Source organism: Cucurbita pepo, chromosome 2 (genome assembly GCF_057944985.1).
Source record: "Cucurbita pepo subsp. pepo isolate OVF chromosome 2, ASM5794498v1, whole genome shotgun sequence".
Taxonomy (NCBI): Eukaryota; Viridiplantae; Streptophyta; class Magnoliopsida; order Cucurbitales; family Cucurbitaceae; genus Cucurbita; species Cucurbita pepo.
In genome coordinates, this window is record NC_141799.1 from 12053492 (window position 1) to 12078077 (window position 24586).

At 34.4% G+C, this 24586-nt stretch overlaps 1 long non-coding RNA gene and 1 pseudogene across 1 annotated transcript; both read left to right on the forward strand.

Moving 5' to 3' along the window:
• The window catches only part of LOC111787719 (uncharacterized), an 86552-nt pseudogene that overhangs the window by 52396 nt on the left and 9570 nt on the right, over positions 1 to 24586 (forward strand).
• On the forward strand, positions 7580 to 9113 carry LOC147793715 (uncharacterized). The gene is made up of 3 exons (XR_015420031.1): positions 7580 to 8122; positions 8242 to 8299; positions 8949 to 9113. It is a non-coding gene; the product is annotated as an uncharacterized LOC147793715 (long non-coding RNA).

Genomic DNA, 24586 nt, shown 5'->3' on the forward strand with positions numbered 1-24586 from the left:
AAAAATATTTAGACAGATAATAAGTAATTATAAATATGGAGAGTGTTGGGATATTCCTATAAGGTTATGCAACTTTACGCTACCTTGAATAAGAGCTATAATAATAATCATAACACAAAAAATATTGAACAAAACTAATTAAAATAAGAGTATGATAATAATCATAATCATAGTTACATATAGAATTATGGAATATTAAAAAAAGAGTGTCTATTAAATATAATAACATGCATGTACTAAAAAGATGTAGAAGGATGCTCAACTAAAGCGTTTTGGTCTACATAAATATACCTCTTTACTATTATCAATCCCATGTAACACGTTAGCTCCGAAAGTTGTTGTTGGAAACTCTGTTCCAATTTGTTTGACATAAAGTGATGTAATACGAGAGACCCAGGAAACTTGTTGGATATCCTTCACAACTTCCACAAACTCATAGTTTGTACCCTAAACATAGGAGAAGGTTTAATAAGGAGTTAGAAACGTTATGGATAGAAAAAAATACATACAGACAAGAAAATATGAAATAAAACATACATACATTTTCGATGTTGCACTCACTAATAGCTTTCTGCGAGCAGTCTCGAAAATATGGTTCGGATAGAAATTTCTCCCGGTACAAAGAGACCAATTTCAGAATTGTCCTGAAAGGAGAGTACATGTGGCATATGATCGATATTACAAAATAATATTAGGGGAATAAGAGTAAGGAAAAAGTAGGAAGGAGAATTGTAACGACAAAAAAAAAAAAAAAAAAAAAATTCAGTCACCAGAAAACTCGCGAGTTTTTCGACGACCACCGAGTTTCGCGGACCCCACGCGAAACGACGGCCACACCATGCTCACCCTTCAGCCCACGACTCCCAGCACCTATCAGAATACCTGCAAAGGGAGAAAAGAAAGAAAATACGAGAGAGAGAGAGAGAGATTTCGGATAAACGTTGGCGAGTTTCAAGTTTCTCCGACGAACCCTTAAACCACCCGAAAACCGACACCAAACGATTAGTCACCACCACGAGAAGGATCCCTAACGAAAGCACAATAATTCAAGGTGCGTTTTGTGCTTTTTCGTAAGCGCCGTCGTCGGTAACCGAGGTCGAAAAATTGGGTTTTCCTAATCGTTCTTAGATCTGTGGTTTTAGGAACTTTTAGGCGGCAAAACTCCCAGAAAAGAAAGAAGGACGACAAATAAAGAGGAAAAGGAAGAAAGAGGACCGAAATCGGCAACGGAAACGCCGCGGGAAGGAGAGAGAAAACTCGCCAGAAAATCGACCGAAGTCAGGTAAGGAAGACGAGATCCACTGATCCGGGTCAACCCGAACCCAAAAACCTCAAACCAGCCCAGAAGCTACAGTTCAGTTGAACCAACTCGAGACCAGACCCACGGTCCAATCGAGCCGGCCAGCAACCCAAACACTTGTGGCCCAGCCCAGTAAGTCGAGGCCTAACAATTAGTCTTGGCCTAGTGGCCTTCCGCAGCCCGCGACCCGGACCACGACCCGAACCGGACTGCGACCCACGCTCCGACCTGACGCTACCGCACGACATGGCTCGCTCTACTGCTGCCATGTGTCACATCGACGCTCTCGGCTCGGCGCAAACAGCTCGGGCTCCCTCCAGTGACGCTCCGACGGCTCCTCCAGCGGCTGTTCGGCTCGGCTCACCTGTTTTCAGCCTGGTTTCCACTGTTTCGACCCTCCCGAATCTATTTTCGGCCCCGATTAAGGTATTTGAGGCCGTTTTAGAGCCGTATTTCACATTTATTGAATTATAAGAAAATTAATTGTGCAATACTAACGGAAAGTGGTGAACAGTGTGGTAGGAAACAAACTCCGGCAACGTAGGAAGCAGCTCTCACAGAACAGGAGCTTACGTTTAGCTATTTAGGGAGTACTTCGGCCAAGGCCAACCAAGTAAGTGGCCTTACTATAGGATAGGCTAAAAATTGTATGAGTTATGATGATATGTGGGTTACGATACTTGATGATGTGTGCAATATATATATATATATATATATATATATATATATATTGATGAATGACGTACTTGATATGTTTGATGCACTTTATGGCAATATGATGAGTATGATGATTGCATGACGTTTACCTTAATATGATGATGTTTTCCATATTGAGCATGCTATATGATGATGAGTGCAATATTGCATCATGTCGTTAGATCGACATAGGACACAACCCTAAGAGCGTGAAAATGATATTAATATAAATATCTACGAGTATGTGTTAACTAGAGTAACAAAGAGATGAGACTAGAGGGTTGTGTCAGAAGAGACATTATGATGGATTTAGAGGGACATATTGTATGTTCATAAGCATAGGGCTACTTCCCCTAGAGATGATGAGCGCGAACACGCACCATATGATGAGCGCGAATGCGCACAGGTGCGAATGCACACAGATGAGGGTGTTCATGAGGCGCATGACACCATGGGGTTCCGCTGACCTCCGAACGTCGCTACAGATTAGCTTGACCAAAGGGTCCAAGGGGTGTGCGAGCTCCCTGGGGATTCACGCTCGCACGTGTGAGTCGTGTGTAGGGAAGTACTACACATCCAATTTGTCCGAGACTGGAGGCCACCCCTAAGATGATTAGAGATAGGTCCCTAATTCATGATTGCATGTGTTTGCATTAGCATGGCCCCTATAGTGGGGTCACTTACTGAGTATTTCTTCGAAATACTCAGGCCGTGTGTCATATTGTTTTTCAGGTAAAGGCAAGGCTCCCATGTACGGTTGACGGTGGCATCGTGATCAGAGACTGTGGCGCGTGCATAGGATAGTTGCATATTTAAAATTCCTAGTCTTGGTTAGGATAGGGCGTTGCATTTCATTCATTTAAATTATTTAATTTGTAATTGTTTTTATCTTTTTTGAATCCAGCATGATGTTTGAAACACGTAAAAAAACACACATAAACTAAAATATTTTACCTCTATTTGTTTCGGTTCACACTGAGCTTCACTTACTATTCTTCCATTATTTATAATGGAACGCTATACCATTCTTTATCTTGTATATTTGAGTAAGTTTAACCCAATAAAAAAAAAATTCTATCTCCGGATAATTTCCAGAATTTATAAATTAGTTTGTAGCTTTTATAACCCCACTATTGGATGGTTTTGAATCATTAAATTCAAGTCATGTCTATCGTGATCTATTATATAATTTTAAAAGAATTAATTTTCATTTCCGGCCTATCCTACCATTATAAATTAAATGTCATTTTACCAAATATAATAAAAAAACACACAAACTAAAATATTTTACCTCCGTTATTTCTTTAGGTTCTCCCGAATACCATGTATCGACAATGAGCTTCACTCACTATTCTCCCATTATTTATAATCGTTATACCATTCTTTATCTCACATTTGAGTAAGTTTAAAATTTATCTCGGATAATTTTCAGAATTTATAAATTAGTTTGTAGCTTTTATAACCCCTACTATGGGATTGTTTTAATCACTAAATTCAAGTCATGACTATTGTGATCTATTATATCATTTTAAAAGAATTGATTTTCATTTTCGGCCTATCCTACAATCATAAATTAAATGTCATTTTACAAAATATAATAAAAAAACACATATAAACTAAAATATTTTACATCGGTTATTTCTTTAAGTTCTCCCTTCTGCCATGTATGGATAATGAGCTTCACTCACTATTCTCCCATTATTTATAATCGCTATACCATTCTTTATCTCGTACATCTGAGTAAGTTTAACCCAATCAAAAAAAATTCATCTAATTTATCTCGTACATTTGAGTAAATTTAACCCAATCAAAAAAATTTCATCTCCGATAATTTTCAGAATTTATAAATTAGTTTGTAGCTCTTATAACCCCTGCTATGGGATGGTTTTGAATCACTCAATTCAAGTCACGACTATTGTGGTCTATCGTATCATTTTAAAAGAATTGATTTTCATTTTCGGCCTGTCCTACCATCAGAAATTAAATGTCATTTTACACAATATAATAAACAAATACACATAAACTAAAATATTTTACCCACATAAACTAAAATATTTTACTAGATTATTTCTTTGTGCCTCCTTGAGCTTCACTTACTATTCTCCCATTATTTAATGGAACGTCATACCATTCTTTATCTTGTACATTTGAGTAAGTTTAACCCGAAAGGGTCCTGATGTAAACCCAATTAAAAAAAAATTCTATGGGATAATTTTCAGAATTTATAAATTAGTTTGTAGACTTTTATAACCCCATTAGATGGTTTTGAATCACTAAATTCAAGTCATGACCATTGTGGTCTATTATATCATTTTAAAAGAATTGACTTTCATCTTTAGCCTATCCTACAATCATAAATTAAATGTCATTTTACAAAATATAATAAAAAAACACACAAACTACCTCGTTATTTCTTTCGGTTCTCCCTTTACTCACTATTCTCCCATTATTTATACCATTCTTTATCGTGTAAGTTTAACCCAATAAAAAAATTTCTATTTCGAGATAATTTTCAGAATTTATAAATTTGTTTGTAGCTTTTATAACCTTTATATGGTTTTGAATCACTCAATTCAAGTCATGACTATCATGTCTATCGTATCATTTTAAAAGAATTGATTTTCATTTTCCGTCTCTACTACAATCATAAATTAAATGTCATTTTAAGAAATATAATAAAAAAACACACAAACTAAAATATTTTAGCTCGGTTATTTCTTTGGGTTCTCCCTTCTACCATGTATAAATGAGCTTCACTCACTATTCTCCCATTATTTACCATCGTTGTACCATTCTTTATCTTGTACAGTAAGTTTAACCCAATCAAAAAAATTTCATCTCGAATAATTTTCAGAATTTATAAATTAGTTTGTAGCTTTTATAACCTACTATTGTATGGTTTTGAATCACTAAATTAAAGTATAGACTATCTTGGTCTATCGTATCATTTTAAAAGAATTGATTTTAATTTTTTGCCTGTCCTACAATCATAAAGTAAATATCATTTTAAAAAATATAATAAAAAACACACATAAACTAAAATATTTTACCACCTTATTTCTTTGGGTTCTCCGTGAGCTTCACTTACTATTCTTCTATTATTTATAATGGAACGCCATACCATTCTTTATCTTATACATTTGAGTAAGTTTAACCCAATAAAAAAAAAAATCTATCTCGAGATAATTTTCAGAATTTATAAATTAGTTTGTAGCTCTTATAACTTATACTGTTGGATGGTTTTGAATAACTAAATTCAAGTCATGACTATCGTAATCTATCATATCATTTTAAAATAATTGATTTTCATTTTCGGCATGTCCTACAATCATAAATTAAATGTCATTTTACAAAATATAATAAAAAAACACACCAATTAAAATATTTTTTTGGTTATTTCTTTGGGTTCTCTCTTCTGCCATGGATAATGAGTTTCACTCACTATTCTCCCATTATTTATAATCGCTGTACATTCTAGTACATTTGAGTAAGTTTAACCCAATAAAAAAAAATTCATCTCGAATAATTTTCAGAATTTATAAATTAGTTTGTAGCTTTTATAACCCCTACTATTGTATAGTTTTGAATCACTAAATTCAAGTCGAATGATTTTGAATCACTAAATTCAAGTCATGACTATCGTGGTCTATCATATCACTTCAAAAGAATTGATTTTCATTTTCGACTTGTCCTACCATCATAAATTAAATGTCATTTTAAAAAATATAATAAAATAAAATATTTTACTCGGTTATTTCTTTTGGTTCTCACTGAGTTTCACTTACTATTCTCCAATTATTTATAATAGAAAGCTATACGATTCATTATCAGGTACATTTGATTAAGTTTAACCCAATCAAAAAAATTTCTATCTCGGGATAATTTTCAGAATTTATAAATTAGTTTGTAGCTTTTATAACTCGTATATTGGATGGTTTTGAATAACAAAATTCAAGTCATGACTATCGTCATCTATCATATCATTTTAAAAGAATTGATTTCGGCCTGTCCTACCATCATAAATTAAATGTCATTTTACAAAATATAATAAAAAAACACACAAACTAAAATATTTTATGTCCGTTATTTCTTTGGGTTCTCCCTTCTGCCATATATGCATAAAGCTTCACTCACTATTCTCTCTTTATTTATAATTGCGATACCATTCTTTGTGTTGTACATTTGAGTAAGTTTAACCCAATCAACAAATTTTCATCTCCGATCATTTTCAGAATTTATACTTTTATAACCTCTACTATTGGATGGTTTTGAATCACTAAATTCAAGTCTATCATATCACTTTAAAAGAATCGATTTTCATTTTCCGCCTGTTCTACCATCATAAATTAGATGTCATTTTACAAAATATAATAAAAAACATACAAACTCAAATATTTTATCTCCCTTCTTTCTTTTGGTTCTCCCTTCTGCTAGGTATGGATAATGAGCTTCACTCACTATTCTCTCATTATTTAAAATCGCTATACATCTTTTATCTTTATCTTGTACATTTGAGTAAGTTTAACCCAATCAAAAAATGATAATTTTCAGAATTTATAAATTAGTTTGTAGCTTTTATAACCCCTATTGTATAGTTTTGAATCACTAAATAAGTCATGACTATTGTGGTCTATCATATCACTTTAAAGAATTGATTTTCATTTTTGGTCTGTCCTACCATCATAAATTAAATGTCATTTTAAAAAATATAATAAAAAAACACACATAAACTAAAATATTTTACCTCAGTTATTTCTTTAGGTTCTCCCTTGAGCTTCACTTATATTCTCTCATTATTTATAATGGAACGCTATACCATTCTTTATCTTGTATTTAAGTAAGTTTAACCAAATCAAAAAAATTTCTATCTCCGGGATAATTTTCAGAATTTATGAATTAGTTTGTAGCTTTTATAATCCCTACTATTTGATGGTTTTGAATCACTAAATTCAAGTCATGACTATCGTGGTCTATCATATCATTTCAAAAGAATTGATTTTCATTTTCGGCCGGTCCTACAATCATAAATTAAATGTCATTTTACAAAATATAATAAAAAAACACGCAAACTAAAATATTTTACCTCGGTTAGTTCTTTGGGTTCTCCCTTTTACCTTGTATGGATAATGAGCTTCGCTCACTATTCTCCTATTATTTATAATGGAACGTTGTACCATTCTCTATATTTATATTTGAGGAAGTTTAACTCAATAAAAAAAAATTCTATCTCCGATAATTTTCAGAATTTATAAATTAGTTTGTAGCTTTTATAACCCCTACTATTGGATGATTTTGAATCACTAAATTCAACCCATGACTATCGTGGTTGTAAGGATTCGAATTTTTTGTTTTATTTATTTTAGGCTAAGATTTTTATTTTTGCTATCAAAACGAAAACATATTATGCTGCAATTATTGTGGCTGAAAAGGTATGATTTCTAGCAAGAAATTTCTACGTTAATGGAAAAGTCATAAAGACCTTTTATATTCCCATATACAACTCTCCTCCCTCCTTGGAAACAACTTTTGCTCTCCAAACGTTTAGGGGTGGTTTTCAAGGGTATCGGAGAGTACGAAAAAATCGAGAGGGTTAGCCAGGAAAAACGTGTGAGGTGGTTCGCTGGATTTTCTTCGGTGAGTGGCCGGAGGGAGAAGCGACCGAGGCTATCGGTGTTGAATATCGTTGCGCGTCGGTCGGAATAGGCGAGGGGTGTCGTCGCATCGCCGGAATCGGGGTTGTGACGTCGTCGTTGGCGGCGCAGCAACGATTAGGGTTTTCGTGAGATTTCGGGTAAGGAAGACGAAGGAAAACGGGTCGGGTTCACGTTCGGCCTCCGGACCAGCCCACGGAACGAACGCGGGCCCTGTGCGTTTCGGCCCAACGCGGACGCGCGCTGCAGCCTTGGTCTCGGCTCCGCACGCGTGCTCTCGGCTCGGCTTGACGTGTATGCGGCTCGGCTCCGTCAAAACCCGCAGCTCGGCTCCGTCAAATCCCGCAGCTCAGCTTGGCGGCTTAATTGGTCGGCTCGGCAGCTCGGCTTGGTGAATCGGTATCACTATAATATATCGATTCCAAGGTTTTTGGTCCTTCCGAAGCCGTTTCTGCCCTTAGTTTTACCATCCGAGGTCAGTATGGCTCCTAAACGTTAAAGACAGATTAGGTCGAGGGTTTATTTTGATAAATAGCATGAGGTTTAGCTAGGGTACCTTATGAAAGGTTCTAAATTTTTATGTGGTTATCATAGGACATATTTAACCGCTGGGATTAGCTCGTTGTGAGTGACTTCAACCAAGACCATCGAGGTAAGTGACCTTACTGTTGGAGTTAGCTTTCTACGTGTTGTATGATGGTGCGTGCCCTGTGGCCCCTGCATGCACCATATTTTATGTGATATGATTATGTGATGTATAGATTGTGTATGTTATGTGATGTATGAACTTGTGTTGACTGTTACCTGTTTATGTAAGTCATGTGAGATGCCATGTGATGTAAGAAACGTAAATGCGATGTTAGCACTGCTTATGTAATGTCATGTTAAATATGTTAAGGGACCTCATGCATATATGTATGTCACGTGCATCGGGATTCTTCCCCTTTATGATACGAAAGAATGAAATACGATATTTATGTTCGCCATGATATCATGCGGGCCCTTTTCTGTTCTGTGGTGTCCGGCTACGTGTAACACGTTGTGCCCGACCAAATCAGGCCCAGGGGGTACGTAAAGAGCCCGCCTGGTGGGTTCATGTACACGTACATGGGCCATGTGTGAAGGAGTACCACACATCCAACCCTACCCGGAATAGAAAAGCGCCCAAGGCTATGAAAAGTTTATGAAAAGTTAGGTCCCGCTCATATGTTGCATGTGTTTGCATTCCTAACCCCAACAGTGGGGTGACTTACTGAGTATTTCATAAAATACTCAAGCCACGTGCTACCTACATTTTTCAGGTAAAGGCAAGGCGCCAATGTACGGTTGACGGCGGAGCTGAGGCCACCATGGAAGTTGGAGACGGGATATCTTTAGGAGTTTACTTTTATTAGACTGTTTTAAGTTATAGGATTGAGTATCGTTTTATTTGGATTTATTTTGGATTCAGTATTGAAGGTTTATTTTCGGAGTTTATGTAATGTTTTGGATTCATGAATTTTATGAAAGACTATTTCAAGGTTATTTATGATAGCTTCCGCTTAATGAGATAAGTATGCATGGGTGACGTCACTAATTAGATTAAAGAAAATTAGGGGCGTTACAGTGGTCTATCATATGGTTTTAAAAGAATTGATTTTCATTTTCGGCCTGTCCTACCATCATAAATTAAATATTATTTTACAAAATATAATAAAAAAACACACAAACTAAAATATTTTACTTCGGTTATTTTTTGGGTTCTCCCTTCTGCCATGTATGATAACTAGCTCCACTCACTTCTCTCCCATTATTTATAATCGCTATACCATTCTTTTATCTTCTACATTTGAGTAAGTATAATCGCTATACCATTCTTTTATCTTCTACATTTGAGTAAGTTTAACCCAATCAAAAAAATTTCATCTCGGATAATTTTCAGAATTTATAAATTCGTTTGTAGCTGGTATAACCCCTACCATTGGATGGTTTTGAAGCACTAAATTCAAGTCATGACTATCGTGGTCTATCATATCATTTTAAAAGAATTGATTTTCATTTACAGTCTGTCCTACAATCATAAACTAAATGTCATTTTACAAAATATAATAAAAAAACACACATAAACTAAAATATTTTACCTCGGTTATTTCTTTGGGTTCTCGCTTCTGTCATGTATGGATAATGAGCTTCACTCACTATTCTGTAACGCTATACCATAGCTATACCATCCTCTATCTTTACATTTGAGGAAGTTTAACCCAATAAAAAAAAAATTCTATCTCCGGATAATTTTCAGAATTTATAAATTAGTTTGTAGCTTTTATAACCCCTACTATTGGATGATTTTGAATCACTAAATTCAAGTCATGCCTATCGTGGTCTATCATATCGTTTTAAAAGAATTGTTTTTAATTTTCGGCCTGTCCTACAATCATAAATTAAATATCATTTTACAAAATATAATAAAAAGACACACAAACTAAAATATTTTAGTTATTTGTTGGGTTCTCCCTTCTACCATGAATCATGATAACGAGCTCCACTCACTTCTCTCCCATTATTTATAATCGCTATACCATTCTTTATCTTTTACATTTGAGTAAGTTTAACCCAATCAAAAAAATTTCATCTCGGATAATTTTCAGAATTTATAAATTCGTTTGTAGCTTGTATAACCCCTACCATTGGATGGTTTTGAAGCACTAAATTCAAGTCATGACTATCGTGGTCTATCGTATCATTTTAAAAGAATTGATTTTCATTTACCGTCTGTCCTACAATCATAAACTAAATGTCATTTTACAAAATATAATAAAAAAACACACATAAACTAAAATATTTTACCTCCGTTATTTCTTTGGGTTCTACCTTCATGTATGGATAATGAGCTTTCTCATATTCTGTAATGCTATACCATTCTCTATTTTTACATGTGAGGAAGTTTAACTCAATAAAAAAAAATTCTCTCTCCAGATAATTTTCAGAATTTATAAATTAGTTTGTAGCTTTTATAACCCCTACCATGGGATGATTTTGAATCACTAAATTCAAGTCATGACTATCGTGGTCTATCATATCGTTTTAAAAGAATTGATTGTGGTCTATCATATCGTTTTAAAAGAATTGATTTTCATTTTCGGCCTGTCCTACAATCATAAATTAAATATCATTTTACAAAATATAATAAAAAAACACACGAACTAAAATATTTTACCTCTCTTATTTTTTGGGTTCTCCCTTCTACCATGTATGATAACTAGCTCCACTCACTTCTCTCCCATTATTTATAATCGCTATACCATTCTTTATCTTCTACATTTGAGTAAGTTTAACCCAATCAAAAAAATTTCATCTCGGATAATTTTCAGAATTTATAAATTCGTTTGTAGCTGGTATAACCCCTACCATTGGATGGTTTTGAAGCACTAAATTCAAGTCATGACTATCGTGGTCTATCATATCATTTTAAAAGAATTGATTTTCATTTACGGTCTGTCCTACAATCATAAACTAAATGCCATTTTACAAAATATAATAAAAAAACACACATAAACTAAAATATTTTACCTCGGTTATTTATTTGGGTTCTCGCTTCTGTCATGTATGGATAATGAGCTTCACTCACTATTCTGTAACGTTATACCATTCTCTATCTTTACATTTGAGGAAGTTTAACCCAATAAAAAAAAATTCTACCTCCGGATAATTTTCAGAATTTATAAATTAGTTTGTAGCTTTTATAACCCCTACCATGGGATGATTTTGAATCACTAAATTCAAGTCATGACTATCGTGGTCTATCATATCGTTTTAAAAGAATTGATTTTCATTTTCGGCCTGTCCTACAATCATAAATTAAATATCATTTTACAAAATATAATAAAAAAACACACGAACTAAAATATTTTACCTCTCTTATTTTTTGGGTTCTCCCTTCTACCATGTATGATAACTAGCTCCACTCACTTCTCTCCCATTATTTATAGTCGTTATACCATTCTTTATCTTCTACATTGTAAGTTTAACCCAATAAAAAAAATTCCATCTCCGATAATTTTCAGAATTTATAAATTCATTTGCAGCTTGTATAACCCCTACCATTGGATGGTTTTGAAGCACTAAATTCAAGTCATGACTATCCTGGTCTATCATATCATTTTAAAAGGATTGATTTTCATTTACGGCCTGTCCTACCATCATAAACTAAATGTCATTTTACAAAATATAATAAAAAAACACACATAAATTAAAATATTTTACCTTGATTATTTCTTTCGGTTCTCCCTTCTGTCATGTATGGATAATGAGCTTCACTCACTATTCTGTAACGCTATACCATTCTCTATCTTTACATTTGAGTAAGTTTAACCCAATAAAAAAAAACTTCTATGTCCGGATAATTTTCAGAATTTATAAATTAGTTTGTAGGTTTTATAACCCCTACTATTGGATGATTTTGAATCACTAAATTCAAGTCATGACTATCGTGGTCTATCATATAGTTGTAAAAGAATTGATTTTCATTTTCGGCCTGTCCTACAATCATAAATTAAATATGATTTTACAAAATATAATAAAAAAACACACAAACTAAAATATTTTAACTCGGTTATTTTTTGGGTTCTCCCTTCTTACAAGTATGATAACTAGCTCCACTCACTTCTCTCCCATTATTTATAATCGCTATACCATTCTTTATCTTCTACATTTGAGTAAGTTTAACCCAATCAAAAAAATTTCATCTCGGATAATTTTCAGAATTTATAAATTCGTTTGTAGCTTGTATAACCCCTACGATGGTTTTGAAGCACTAAATTCAAGTCATGACTATCGTGGTCTATCATATCATTTTAAAAGAATTGATTTTCATTTACCGTCTGTCCTACAATCATAAACTAAATGTCATTTTACAAAATATAATAAAAAAACACACAACTAAAATATTTTACCTCGGTTATTTCTTTGGGTTCTCCCTTCTGTCATGTCTGGATAATTTGTTTCACTCACTATTCTGTAACGCTATACCATTCTCTATCTTTACATTTGAACCCAATAAAAAAAAAATTCTTATCTCCGGATAATTTTCCGAATTTATAAATTAGTTTGTAGCTTTTATAACCCCTACTATTGGATGATTTTGAATCACTAAATTCAAGTCATGACTATCGTGGTCTATCATATCGTTTTAAAAAAATTGATTTTCATTTTCGGCCTGTCCTACAATCATAAATTAAATATAATTTTACAAAATATAATAAAAAAAGACACAAACTAAAATATTTTACCTCGGTTATTTTTTGGGTTCTCCCTTCTTCCATGTATGATAACTAGCTGCAGTCACTTTTCTTCCTTTATTTATAATCGCTATACCATCCTTTATTTTGTATGTAACGGAACGAGAAAAAAAAAATGGAAACTATGCTAGACACACAACAGGCCACGTTGTTGGCTACGCAACAAGTCGCGGCAATGGCCACGCAACCAGCAAACGCAGCGGCCCTGCAACCGGTGGATGCAGTAACTATCCAACAGGTGAACAATCCGCACCCGGATAGGGATGCAAGTTGGTTAAAGGATTTCAGGCGGTATAACCCCCGTCCTTTTGTCGGTTCAAAGGAAGATCCCACAGTGGCTCAGATGTGGATTGCAAACATGGAAACGACCTTTGAATCAATGAGATCCCTGATGAACATAAGGTGGCATGTGCGACATACGTGTTACAAAAAGATGCAGAAGTGTGGTGGTCGGATAATAAACAGAGCATCAACCCGGGCTGGGGAATTACAACGTGGGAGACCTTTAAGGAAACCTTTCTAAAATACTATTATCCAAAGTAAACCCGTATAAAGAAACAGTAAGAGTTTAACCACTTAACCCAAGGTGATCGCATGGTGGATCAATACGATCAGGACTTCATGAGATTGAGAAGGTTTGCACCGTCATTAGCTGACACTGAAGAGAAACAGACAGCAAAATTTGTGTTGGGATTGAACCCGAAAACCCGCCGCATGTTAGAGGTCTTTAACCCAAAAACCTATGAAGAGGCCCTAAGGACGGCAAAGGCCCTAGAGGAACCCCCAGAGGAAAAGAAAATGGAGCCAACGGTCGTCACAAGGAGGAAACGCCCTGTCGAGGTCGATACCACAGAATTCCAACCACCGTCCCAGAGACCTCGATATCAGAGTAGGCCACCTGCTCCACCCCCAATAGGCCGATACCTAGCAATGGAGAAGCCTCTGTGCCGTAACTGTGGAAAACAACATGTTGGGAGATGTTTGGCGGGCTCAGGTATGTGTTATATCTGTGGTCATGCAGGTCATGTGGCCAGAACTTGCCCTACAAAGAGCGAGGGAAATCCAAGGGAACACCTTAGAGGACTGGTCATACGAGAGCCCACCATACAAACCCACCCACAGACCAGGGCATATGTAACGACCAGTAAAGAGGCGGGAACATCTGGCACCGTGGTGACAAGTACGCTTTCTATACTAGGATACTTTGCGTTGACATCGTTTGATTCTGGTTCTACCCATTCCTTTGTTGCTTTACCATTTGTTAAAGGAGCAGGGTTCGTAGCAGAACCCTTAATGCATGCATTGTCGGTCGGTACCCCAGCACGGGTAGAGTTAGTTACAAAAAATAGAGTAAATGACAGACAAGTGGTAATAGCTGGATAAACCATCCACGTAGACTTAAAGGTAGTGGATATGACGGATTTTGACGTCATACTAGGACTTACCTTTAAGTTTAAAGGAACCTCCACAGGTATCACCCCAAAAATAATATCGATGATGAAAGCGAGACGCCTGATACAACAAGGGGGTGGGCATTTCTAGCATGCAGTAAATACAAAGGAAAGGAAAAACACATAGATACAGTACCCATAGTAAACGAATTTATGGATGTCTTCCCGGGGGACCTCCCGGGAATTCCTCCATTGCGAGAGGTAGACTTTGGAATAGATCTGGAACCAAGAATGGGACCCATCTCTAAGGCCCCGTACCGCATGGCACAAGCATAACTAAAAGAACTTAAAACACGACTGCAAGACCTACTAGATAAGGGTTTCATTCGACCTAGCGTGTCCCCTTGGGGTGCGCCAGTATTGTTTGTTAAAAAGAAAGACGGCTCAATGCGTTTATGCATTGATTATAGGGAATTAAACAAGAAGAGGAAAAATATTAGGGTCGTTACATCGTACATTTGAGTAAGTTTAACCCAATCAAAAAATTTCTATCTCGGGATAATTTTCAGAATTTATAAATTAGTTTGTAGCTTTTATAACTCTTGCTATTGGATGGTTTTGAATCACTAAATTCAAGCCATGATTATCGTGGTCTATCGTATCATTTTAAAAGAATTGATTTTCATTTTCGGCCGGTCCTATAATCATAAATTAAATGTCATTTTACAAAATATAATAAAAAAACACACATAAACTAAAATATTTTATCTCCGTTATTTCTTTGGGTTCTCCGTTCTGGCATGTATGCTTCACTTACTATTCTCCCATTATTTATAATGTAACGCTATACCATTCTTTATCTTGTACATTTGAGTAAGTTTAACCCAATCAAAAAAATTTATCTCGGGATAATTTTCAGAATTTATAAATTAGTTTATAGCTTTTATAACCCCTACTATTGGATGGTTTTGAATCACTAAATTCAAGTCATGAGTATCGTGGTCTATCCTATCATTTTAAAAGATTCATTTTCCACCTGTGCTACCATCATAAATTAAATGTCATTTTACAAAATATAATAAAAAAACACACAAACTAAAATATTTTACCTCGGTTATTTCTTTTTCTTTGGGTTCTCACTTCTGCCATGTATGGATAATGATTCTCCCTTCTGACATGTACCGATAATGAGTTTCACTCACTATTCTCCCATTATTTATAATGGCTATACCATTCTTTATCTTTTACCAGTTTAACCCAATCAACTAGTTGTTGGGTGAACATAAAATAAATCTTCATCCTCATCAATGAATCCGGTATAAAAATTAGCTAAACAGTCATTGATTGGGTGAACCTAAAATAAATCTTCATCCTCATCTCCGAATCCGGTATAAAAATTAGCTAAACAGTCATTGCCCAACAACAACCTAAATATAAAAAAAATAGGATTATAATATTATAATAAATTAGGATTAAAATATTATATTATATTAAAAATATTAACTCTACAACCTTTTGATGTCGAACAAGAATAAGTATTCTATGATCTCTTTCCGTTAAAATGTTCAACTTAAATGTCATTTTACAAAATATAATAAAAAAACACACAAACTAAAATATTTTACCTCGGTTATTTCTTTTTCTTTGGGTTCTCACTTCTGCCATGTATGGATAATGATTCTCCCTTCTGACATGTACCGATAATGAGTTTCACTCACTATTCTCCCATTATTTATAATGGCTATACCATTCTTTATCTTGTACCAGTTTAACCCAATCAACTAGTTGTTGGGTGAACATAAAATAAATCTTCATCCTCATCAATGAATCCGGTATAAAAATTAGCTAAACAGTCATTGATTGGGTGAACCTAAAATAAATCTTCATCCTCATCTCCGAATCCAGTATAAAAATTAGCTAAACAGTCATTGCCCAACAACAACCTAAATATAAAAAAATAGGATTATAATATTATAATAAATTAGGATTAAAATATTATATTATATTAAAAATATTAACTCTACAACCTTTTGATGTCGAACAAGAATAAGTATTCTATGATCTCTTTACTTAAATGTCATTTTACAAAATATAATAAAAAAACACACAAACTAAAATATTTTACCTCGGTTATTTCTTTTTCTTTGGGTTCTCCCTTCTGACATGTACCGATAATGAGTTTCACTCACTATTCTCCCATTATTTATAATGGCTATACCATTCTTTATCTTGTACCAGTTTAACCCAATCAACTAGTTGTTGGGTGAACATAAAATAAATCTTCATCCTCATCAATGAATCCGGTATAAAAATTAGCTAAACAGTCATTGATTGGGTGAACCTAAAATAAATCTTCATCCTCATCTCCGAATCCGGTATAAAAATTAGCTAAACAGTCATTGCCCAACAACAACCTAAATATAAAAAAATAGGATTATAATATTATAATAAATTAGGATTAAAATATTATATTATATTAAAAATATTAACTCTACAACCTTTTGATGTCGAACAAGAATAAGTATTCTATGATCTCTTTCCGTTAAAATGTTCAACTTAAATATAAAAATAAATGATATTTTTATTAATCTAGAAGAAAAAAAAAATAATATTTTTATAAGAGATTTAATACTGTGTTTCTCGAATTTAGAAAAAATGAATATTTTTATAGATAAAAATCGTATAAATTTAGGGTAGAATAAAACATAAAAATTCAATAAACTTTAATATCACTCATACCATAAAAATTCAATAAACTTTAATATCACTCAAATCTCCTATTATCTTGCAGAATATTAATTAATTAACATAACTATAGTTGAGGTAGAACTGGAACTGTTCTATGTACACAAGAATGGTAGTATAAGGAGGGATCGAAAGATCACCCAATAGAAGTTGTGCGTTCATAAGAATGGCAGTCGTAGAAAGAGGGATCCTGAAGATTACCTAATAATCAAGTTTTGCATTAACAAGCAATAATGGCAAGAATAACGATAGGAGAAGGGATCCGGAAGATTACCTGATAATCAAGTTTTGCATTAACAAGCGCAAGAATAACTATAGGAGAAGGGATCCCGAAGATTACCGGATAAGTTCTACGTTAACTGCAAAAATGGTTGTAAAAGTGGCAATAGCCTTGTATTGGGACAGGACTGGCCCTCAATACATTTAAACAACCATAAAACATTTTTAAGATTACAAACAACCTAATAAATTAATTTAACAATTATTTGAAAATTTTCATTTAAAATTATATTCTAAATTATAAAATAGAATATTTTGTTGTGATACGTGATACTTACCGACACTTAATATTAAATTCATAGTATATGTATACTTGTATCCTTCTAAAATTAATTTTCACCTTGTCCACCACCTACAGTAATAAATTAAATTAAATGACCCTTTACAAAATATAACCCTTTACAAAAATATAATAAATTAATAAATAACAACAAAAAAAAAAAATCACACACAAATAAAATTTTGCACTCCTACGCCAATGTATGGATAATGGGCTTCTCCTCTAAAATATTTTGCCCGCCCATGTTGGATAATCGGTTCTCCTACCATTTCTACGCCCATAATCGGCTTCTCCTCTAAAATATTTTGCCCCGCCCATGTTGGATAATCGGCGGCTTCTCCTCTAAAATATTTTGCCCGCCCATGTTGGATAATCGGCTTCTCCTACCATTCCTATGCCCAGTATGGATAATCGTCCTACCATTCCTACGCATGTATGGATAATCGTCCTACCATTCTTATGCCCATGTATGGGTAATCGGCTTCTCCTACGTCATTTGATTGTATTCTCTCCTTCTAGAGTTTTTTCCTTCCTTTTCTATATCTCATTCAAAAGTTTAGTTGATATCGCAAACCATCGTGTTCACTTGTAAACTTAAACGCAATCAATTAATTATTGTTGTGATGACTAAAATAAATCTTGATTTTGATTTCTAAATTTTATGTTATATAACGATTACACCGCAGCTGCCATTGACCGCCACAAAAAAAAAAATAGTTAGGATTATAATATTATAATACAAAAAATTTAACAATTATTTAAAAAAAATTGTTTAAAGTTATAAAATAGAATATTTTTGTGATATGTCATGCTTACCAACTGTAACACCCCTAATTTTCTCCACCCTAATTAGGGACGTTACCTTATACTCGTCACATCAACAGGACAAGAGTTCACATGGAACAGTCTCAATAACGAAAATGCATTCATCAAGTTCATACATAGGAAAACAATTGCGACAACCTAGCCTAGAAGTAATCAACAGAGAACTAGAGGAAACAATTCGCAAAACTAAGAACCCAAAAGAATCCAACCGACGCCTACGACACAACAAACCCTCCTCAAGATTTCCATGGCCCTTCGCCTCATCCACCGTCACCCGTACATGGGAGCCTTGCCCTTGGTAGCACGTGGCTTGAGTATTATATAAAATACAGTAAGTCGCCCCACTGTTGGGGTTAAGCATATATTCATACATTCGGATACAAGCAGTCGCACACAATACATCTACATGTCGCACACGATACATCTACATGTCGCACACGATACATCTACATGTCGCACACGATACACATATATGACGCACGCAACACACATATATGTCACACAGAATACCCATACATGTCGCACATCGTTACCATACATGTCGCACAATGTTAGAAGAACGAAGCTGAGAGAGAGGTTTGTCTTTCATTCCTTCCCATGGCCTTAGGCCCTTGCCTTGTCCGAGCGGGGATGGATGCATGGTAATTTCCCACACATGGCCCACGTGTGTGACTGTGGGCCCACCAGGCGAGCTCACAAGCGAACTCCCTGGGCCTGGCTTGGTCAGGTATGTATGACATACAATACCGGACGCCACGGACAAAGGAGGGCCTGCATGATATCGTGGCGAACACAATATCGAATATACGCATCCATACCATCAGTAGCATAACGGGGGAGTGCCCCAAGTACATAACCATAGCGTGCATGAGGTTCTTAAGGTTTACCTCCATGGCATTACACATACGACGCTCCATCCCCTCACCGCATTACATAGCATAACCGGGTTCACATTAGGCAAGCATAACATAGCATAACCGGGTCCACATTGAGCAAGCATATCCTAGCATACTAGTCATCTTACATAGCATAACCGGGTTCACATTAGGCAAGCATAACATAGCATAACCGGGTCCACATTGAGCAAACATATCCTAGCATACTAGTCATCTTACATAGCATAACCGGGTTCACATTAGGCAAGCATAACATAGCATAACCGGGTCCACATTGAGCAAGCATATCCTAGCATACTATCATCTTATTCATGGCATGTGGGGTTCTCATTACAATCATGAGATGTCAATCAAGCTCATCATACATACAGGGCGACAAAACGCATCACAACATCATATTCATAAACATGGCATACATAGCAATTCACTGCAAGAATCACAACAACATATGGTGCATGCAAGGGCCACAGGGCACGCACCAACATACATACATAACTAACGCCAACAGTAAGGTTACTTACCTCCTTGGCCTTGACCGAAGTCGCCCACAACACTAACTCCAGCGCCTAACTACCTCCTATAAGACAACATGACATGATACACTTAGAGCGCCTTCACAACTATCCCTCGTGTCTAGCTACCAAGTACGTCCCTATCGCAAGCTATTTGTCAAACATGGAGTTATACTGACCTCAGATGGTTGAAACGAGGGCGGAAATGGCTTCGGAAGGGTCGAAAACCTAGGAATCGGTATACTATTCGGATGTCGAGCCGCCAAGCCGCACTTAGCCGAGACGGAGGTTCGCGAAGCCGCCGGTGGAGCAGAAATCGATGGCTGCAACGAACACCGCCGGCGCAGGGTTTCTGGAGCGCCTCCGGTTTGGGCCACAAAGGGGACGAGGCTACGGGGTGGTGTCCGAACGCGGGCTGCATGCTGGCTGAGACGTCTCGCCGAATGTCGAGGGTCGACCCACGCCTGCGCTGCGTCTTCCTCGTCCAAAAGTCCCGACGGTCCAACTCGCAGGGCTTGGCTATTGTCGCCGGTGGATGCGTCGTCGTTCGTCCGTTCTCCGGTTGCGCGTCGGCTTCTCCTGCTTCAAACCACACTAGCGCTCCCTTCTCCCTAAAGGAGGCGGCCACTCCTAGGGTTTACGAGAGCCTGAGTGGATTCCGCCGAAATCTCGTGATTTTCGGCGGGCTTTTTTTTTTTTTTTTTTTCCAGAAGGTGTACCGTTACACCAAGAGTATTAAAGTTTGAATTCAAAGTATTAAAGTTTGAATTCAAAGTATTAAAGTATTGAATTCAAAGTATCTATTTTGTCTATCCTTCTAAAATTAATTTTCCTCTTGTACCATCTACTACCGTAATAAATTAAATGTCATTTTACCAAATATAATAAATTAATAAATAGCACGCACAACAAAAATTACACACAAAGAAATTAAAACATTTTGCATTCTCAATAATAACTTCTCCTACCATCTCTTTTAAATGAGTTTTTTCTTCCTTTTCTCTTACTCATTTAAAATCCTCCACAATCTTGTTCATTTTAAACTTTAAACTTTAACGCAATCAATTAATTGTTGTTGGGACGACTGAAACAAATCTTCATTTTGATTTTTAAATTTTATGTTATATAACTATTCAACCGCTGCTGCAACAGCCACCTGCAACAATCTAATTGAACAAAAAAAATAGTTAGGATTGTAATATTATAATACAAAAAATTGAGTAATTATTTGAAAATTTTCGAGTTATAAAATAGAATATTTGTGTGATATGTCAGGGTGGATATGTCATGGTTGGGAAGGTATTAAAAGAATTCAAAGTATCTATATTGTTTATCCTTCTCCAATTAATTTTCCTTCCCCACCACCTACTAAATTAAATGTTATTTTACAAAATATAATAAATTAATAACAAAAATCACACACAAACACACTAAAATATATTTTTCATTCTCCTCGGCCATGTATGATAATTAGCTTCTCCTATAATCCTTTCTTGTCGTAATTTTTTTTTTTTTCTTTTTCTTTTCTTTTCTATAACTCATTCAAAAGTTTGGTTGATATCAGTAACATCCTCGAAATTCTTGTAACCATAATTTTTTAGCCCAAAGTTAAAGACTAAAGCCCAAGCTTAGTTTTAAAAAGTTTAGCACAAAAAGCCCAAGCTTAGTTTTTAAAAGTTGGGTAGCACAACCGTAGTGCACTAGAGATCGATTAGAATTTGGGCGGAGACAAGCGAGTAACCGCCCATAAACACTTCAATTAGAGGATTACAATTTTTGTTTTAGAGGGTAGATTTATATCCCTAACATCTATTTGAGTTTACCAACATTCCTTCAATCTCTCTTTGAGATTATCAGTATGGTTTGATTATGCAACCATAGTTTCATCTCATCTTTCTTATTCAAGCTTTTGGCATTGCAATCTTTCCAATTTTTCCTAATCTCAACATGGCCTTGATCTACCCTTGAGAATCCACTGATAAGGTGATTTTGTCAACGTCACTTGAGGATCGATAAAATGTGTCTGATTCAATTAGTTGGATCGACCCTTCTAAAATCTAACTAGATTTAACTTTGTGTCTCGACCACAAACCTCATCCAAGTCACAGACACAGATCATGCATTTTATGTGTTTTTTTATTTTAAAAAAAATGAGAAAAATGGAAAGCACGTGATTGCTGGTCGGATGGCACGGGCTTCCGGCGGATAGCCACCCTAATAGTAACGCCCCACTTGAAAAATTAACACCAATATCTCAACATAAATATCAGCCATTTGATACAAAACAATTAATTCGTTTAACTTTGACTTTCTTTTATTTCTAACTTACTAGGACAAAGGCCTAATTTCAGCTTGCCTCTTAAATTTGTGGCCTCAAATAATTTATGACATTTTTACCCCATTTCACAAATTTTATCATAAAAATTGAGTTAGATTAAATTTTTTTCAATTTAAATTCGGTTAAATTTTTAAAAATTTTAAATTTAAATCTGTTCATGAGTTGATTTCTTTTTTTTACTTTAAATTAATCGACCAATTTGGAAGTAGTTACATTCCAACCTTAGCTTTAAAATTTGAATCTATTCCTGAGTTAATTTCTTTTTTCTTTTTTGAACTAATCTGACCAATTAGAAAGTATGGTTACACTCCAAGTTTTAAGATTATTATAAAAAATTAAGAATAATGATATTATTAACTGATAATAAAGTGATTTGTGAATGTTTAGATTTTAGTTATTAATATAATAAGTTCAGTAAATAAAAAAAATTAAATAATTAAAAAAATAACGGTCCATATAATCTAACCCGAAAATAGATGGTTAGATCAAGTTATGTTGTGAAATTCATTCGGATTGTTTGGATGACTAACAGAGTCCATTCAAAATTTGAATGTTTGTGTATATATAATTAAAATATAAAATAAAATAAAATAAAATAAAAAGCGGAAAAGCGAAAAGTGGGTTTGTGATGCCAACTCATAGGGGTTTTGGTTCTTTTTAATAGGCGGAGTCATTCCACGTCGTTTTCACAGACCAAACAATGGGAGAAGGACAGCTGTCCATCTCTACGCCACATATTATTTACAAAAAAAAAAAGAAAAGAATTAATAATAATAAAATAAAACAGTCGGTGTTTTTATATATTGAGCCATGAAAATATTATCTCCTTTTAAAAAATTGGTTGGGAGGTTCATTTTTTATTATCATCTCAATCATTATTCAATCAAAAATTATTCTTTTCCATTTTAGACTTTCAAAAAGTTTCCGTCAGATTTTTTTTTTTTTTTTTTTTTTTTTTTTTTATAATAAAAGTCTCACTTTTTTTTTTGTTTTTTTCCGACCAGTTTTTTTCAATTTATCTAAGTTTTTAGTTTATTTGGTCGTTATTATTTTAATACATCTTTAACATGAAAATCCAATTAAAAAATTAATATATCTATCTTAATTGTCGGTATTGCTTATCTTATTTTTATTTTTATATATTTGTATCAAAATTAAAACATAAAATTAATTTATTAATTTAATTTTTTAGTAAATAAATAAAAAAAATTCAAATGTTTTAAAATTTTATTGCTTAAAGGAAAAAAAAAAATTGTTCAAAACCCAATTTTGACAAAAATAAATTATTTTTTTAAATAAAGATTGAAATAAGTGATGAAAATAGTAATGGACAAGCCTTCGACTTCTTTACTATGAACATGAAAGTCGGCTAATTTAGGGGATGATTCATGGGTTTATAAACCAAGAATACTCTCTCCATTTAATTTGAGGCCTTTTGGGGAGGCTCAAAGCAAAGTCATAAGAGCTTATGCTCAAAGTGGACAATATCATACCATTGTGGAGAGAGTCGTGTTCGTCTAACACATCTAATCCTCCCTATTTTCGCCGTAAACATTTGTGATCGTTATAAATTTGAAAATGGTTTGAAATAGTGAATATTAGGAAATGGAAGAGTACTATATTCAATCATTTATGAAAGGAAAAACTATTGGCGGAATATAATGCCAAAAAGGGATTTCCACTAGGGGAAAAAAACCAAATCCTTATGATTTTTTTGGGAAAAAAAAGAGGGAGAGAGATCCAAAATGGAGAAGGAAGGATGTGATGTCAAGTGTGTGAAGGATGTGATATAAGTGGTGGAATTCAATTTCCAACACACAACAAACATCGGTCCTTTTGGAACACATTAATCTAAATTAATGTCCTATGCCCCTCTGCCTCCACAAGGACAACCCCAAATTCATATCATTTTTAGATCTTACTTCAATCATTTTTAATATTCCTTCCATAATCTTTTCTTTTTTAGCTTATTAAATAAGGTAATATATTGACCCAATTAAAATATAGATGTCTATTTAACCTGCTCGACATAAATTAGAAGTAAATATGTATATTTCTATCTTCCTTTGGTGTTGGAAGACACTAGTATAATATTATTTTAAAATAGAAATTATGTTAAAAAAATTAAAAATTATCCTATATTTGTAGCTAATAGGTAAACTTATATATATAAAAAAAAAAATTAATTAATAATTTTAAAAAAGAGAGAAATAAAGCAAATTAAAAAAAAAAGGAGGGTAAATAAACATGGTGGAGAAAAAAAAAAAGAAAATGGCGATAAGATAGGGGGGTGTTTGGACGCAGAAATAGGGACACATTGAAAATGAAAAACAAATTTAAAAAAAGAAAAAAAAGAAAAAGTCTGATTGGTGGAAGAAAAGAAAAGGCTTCCAATAC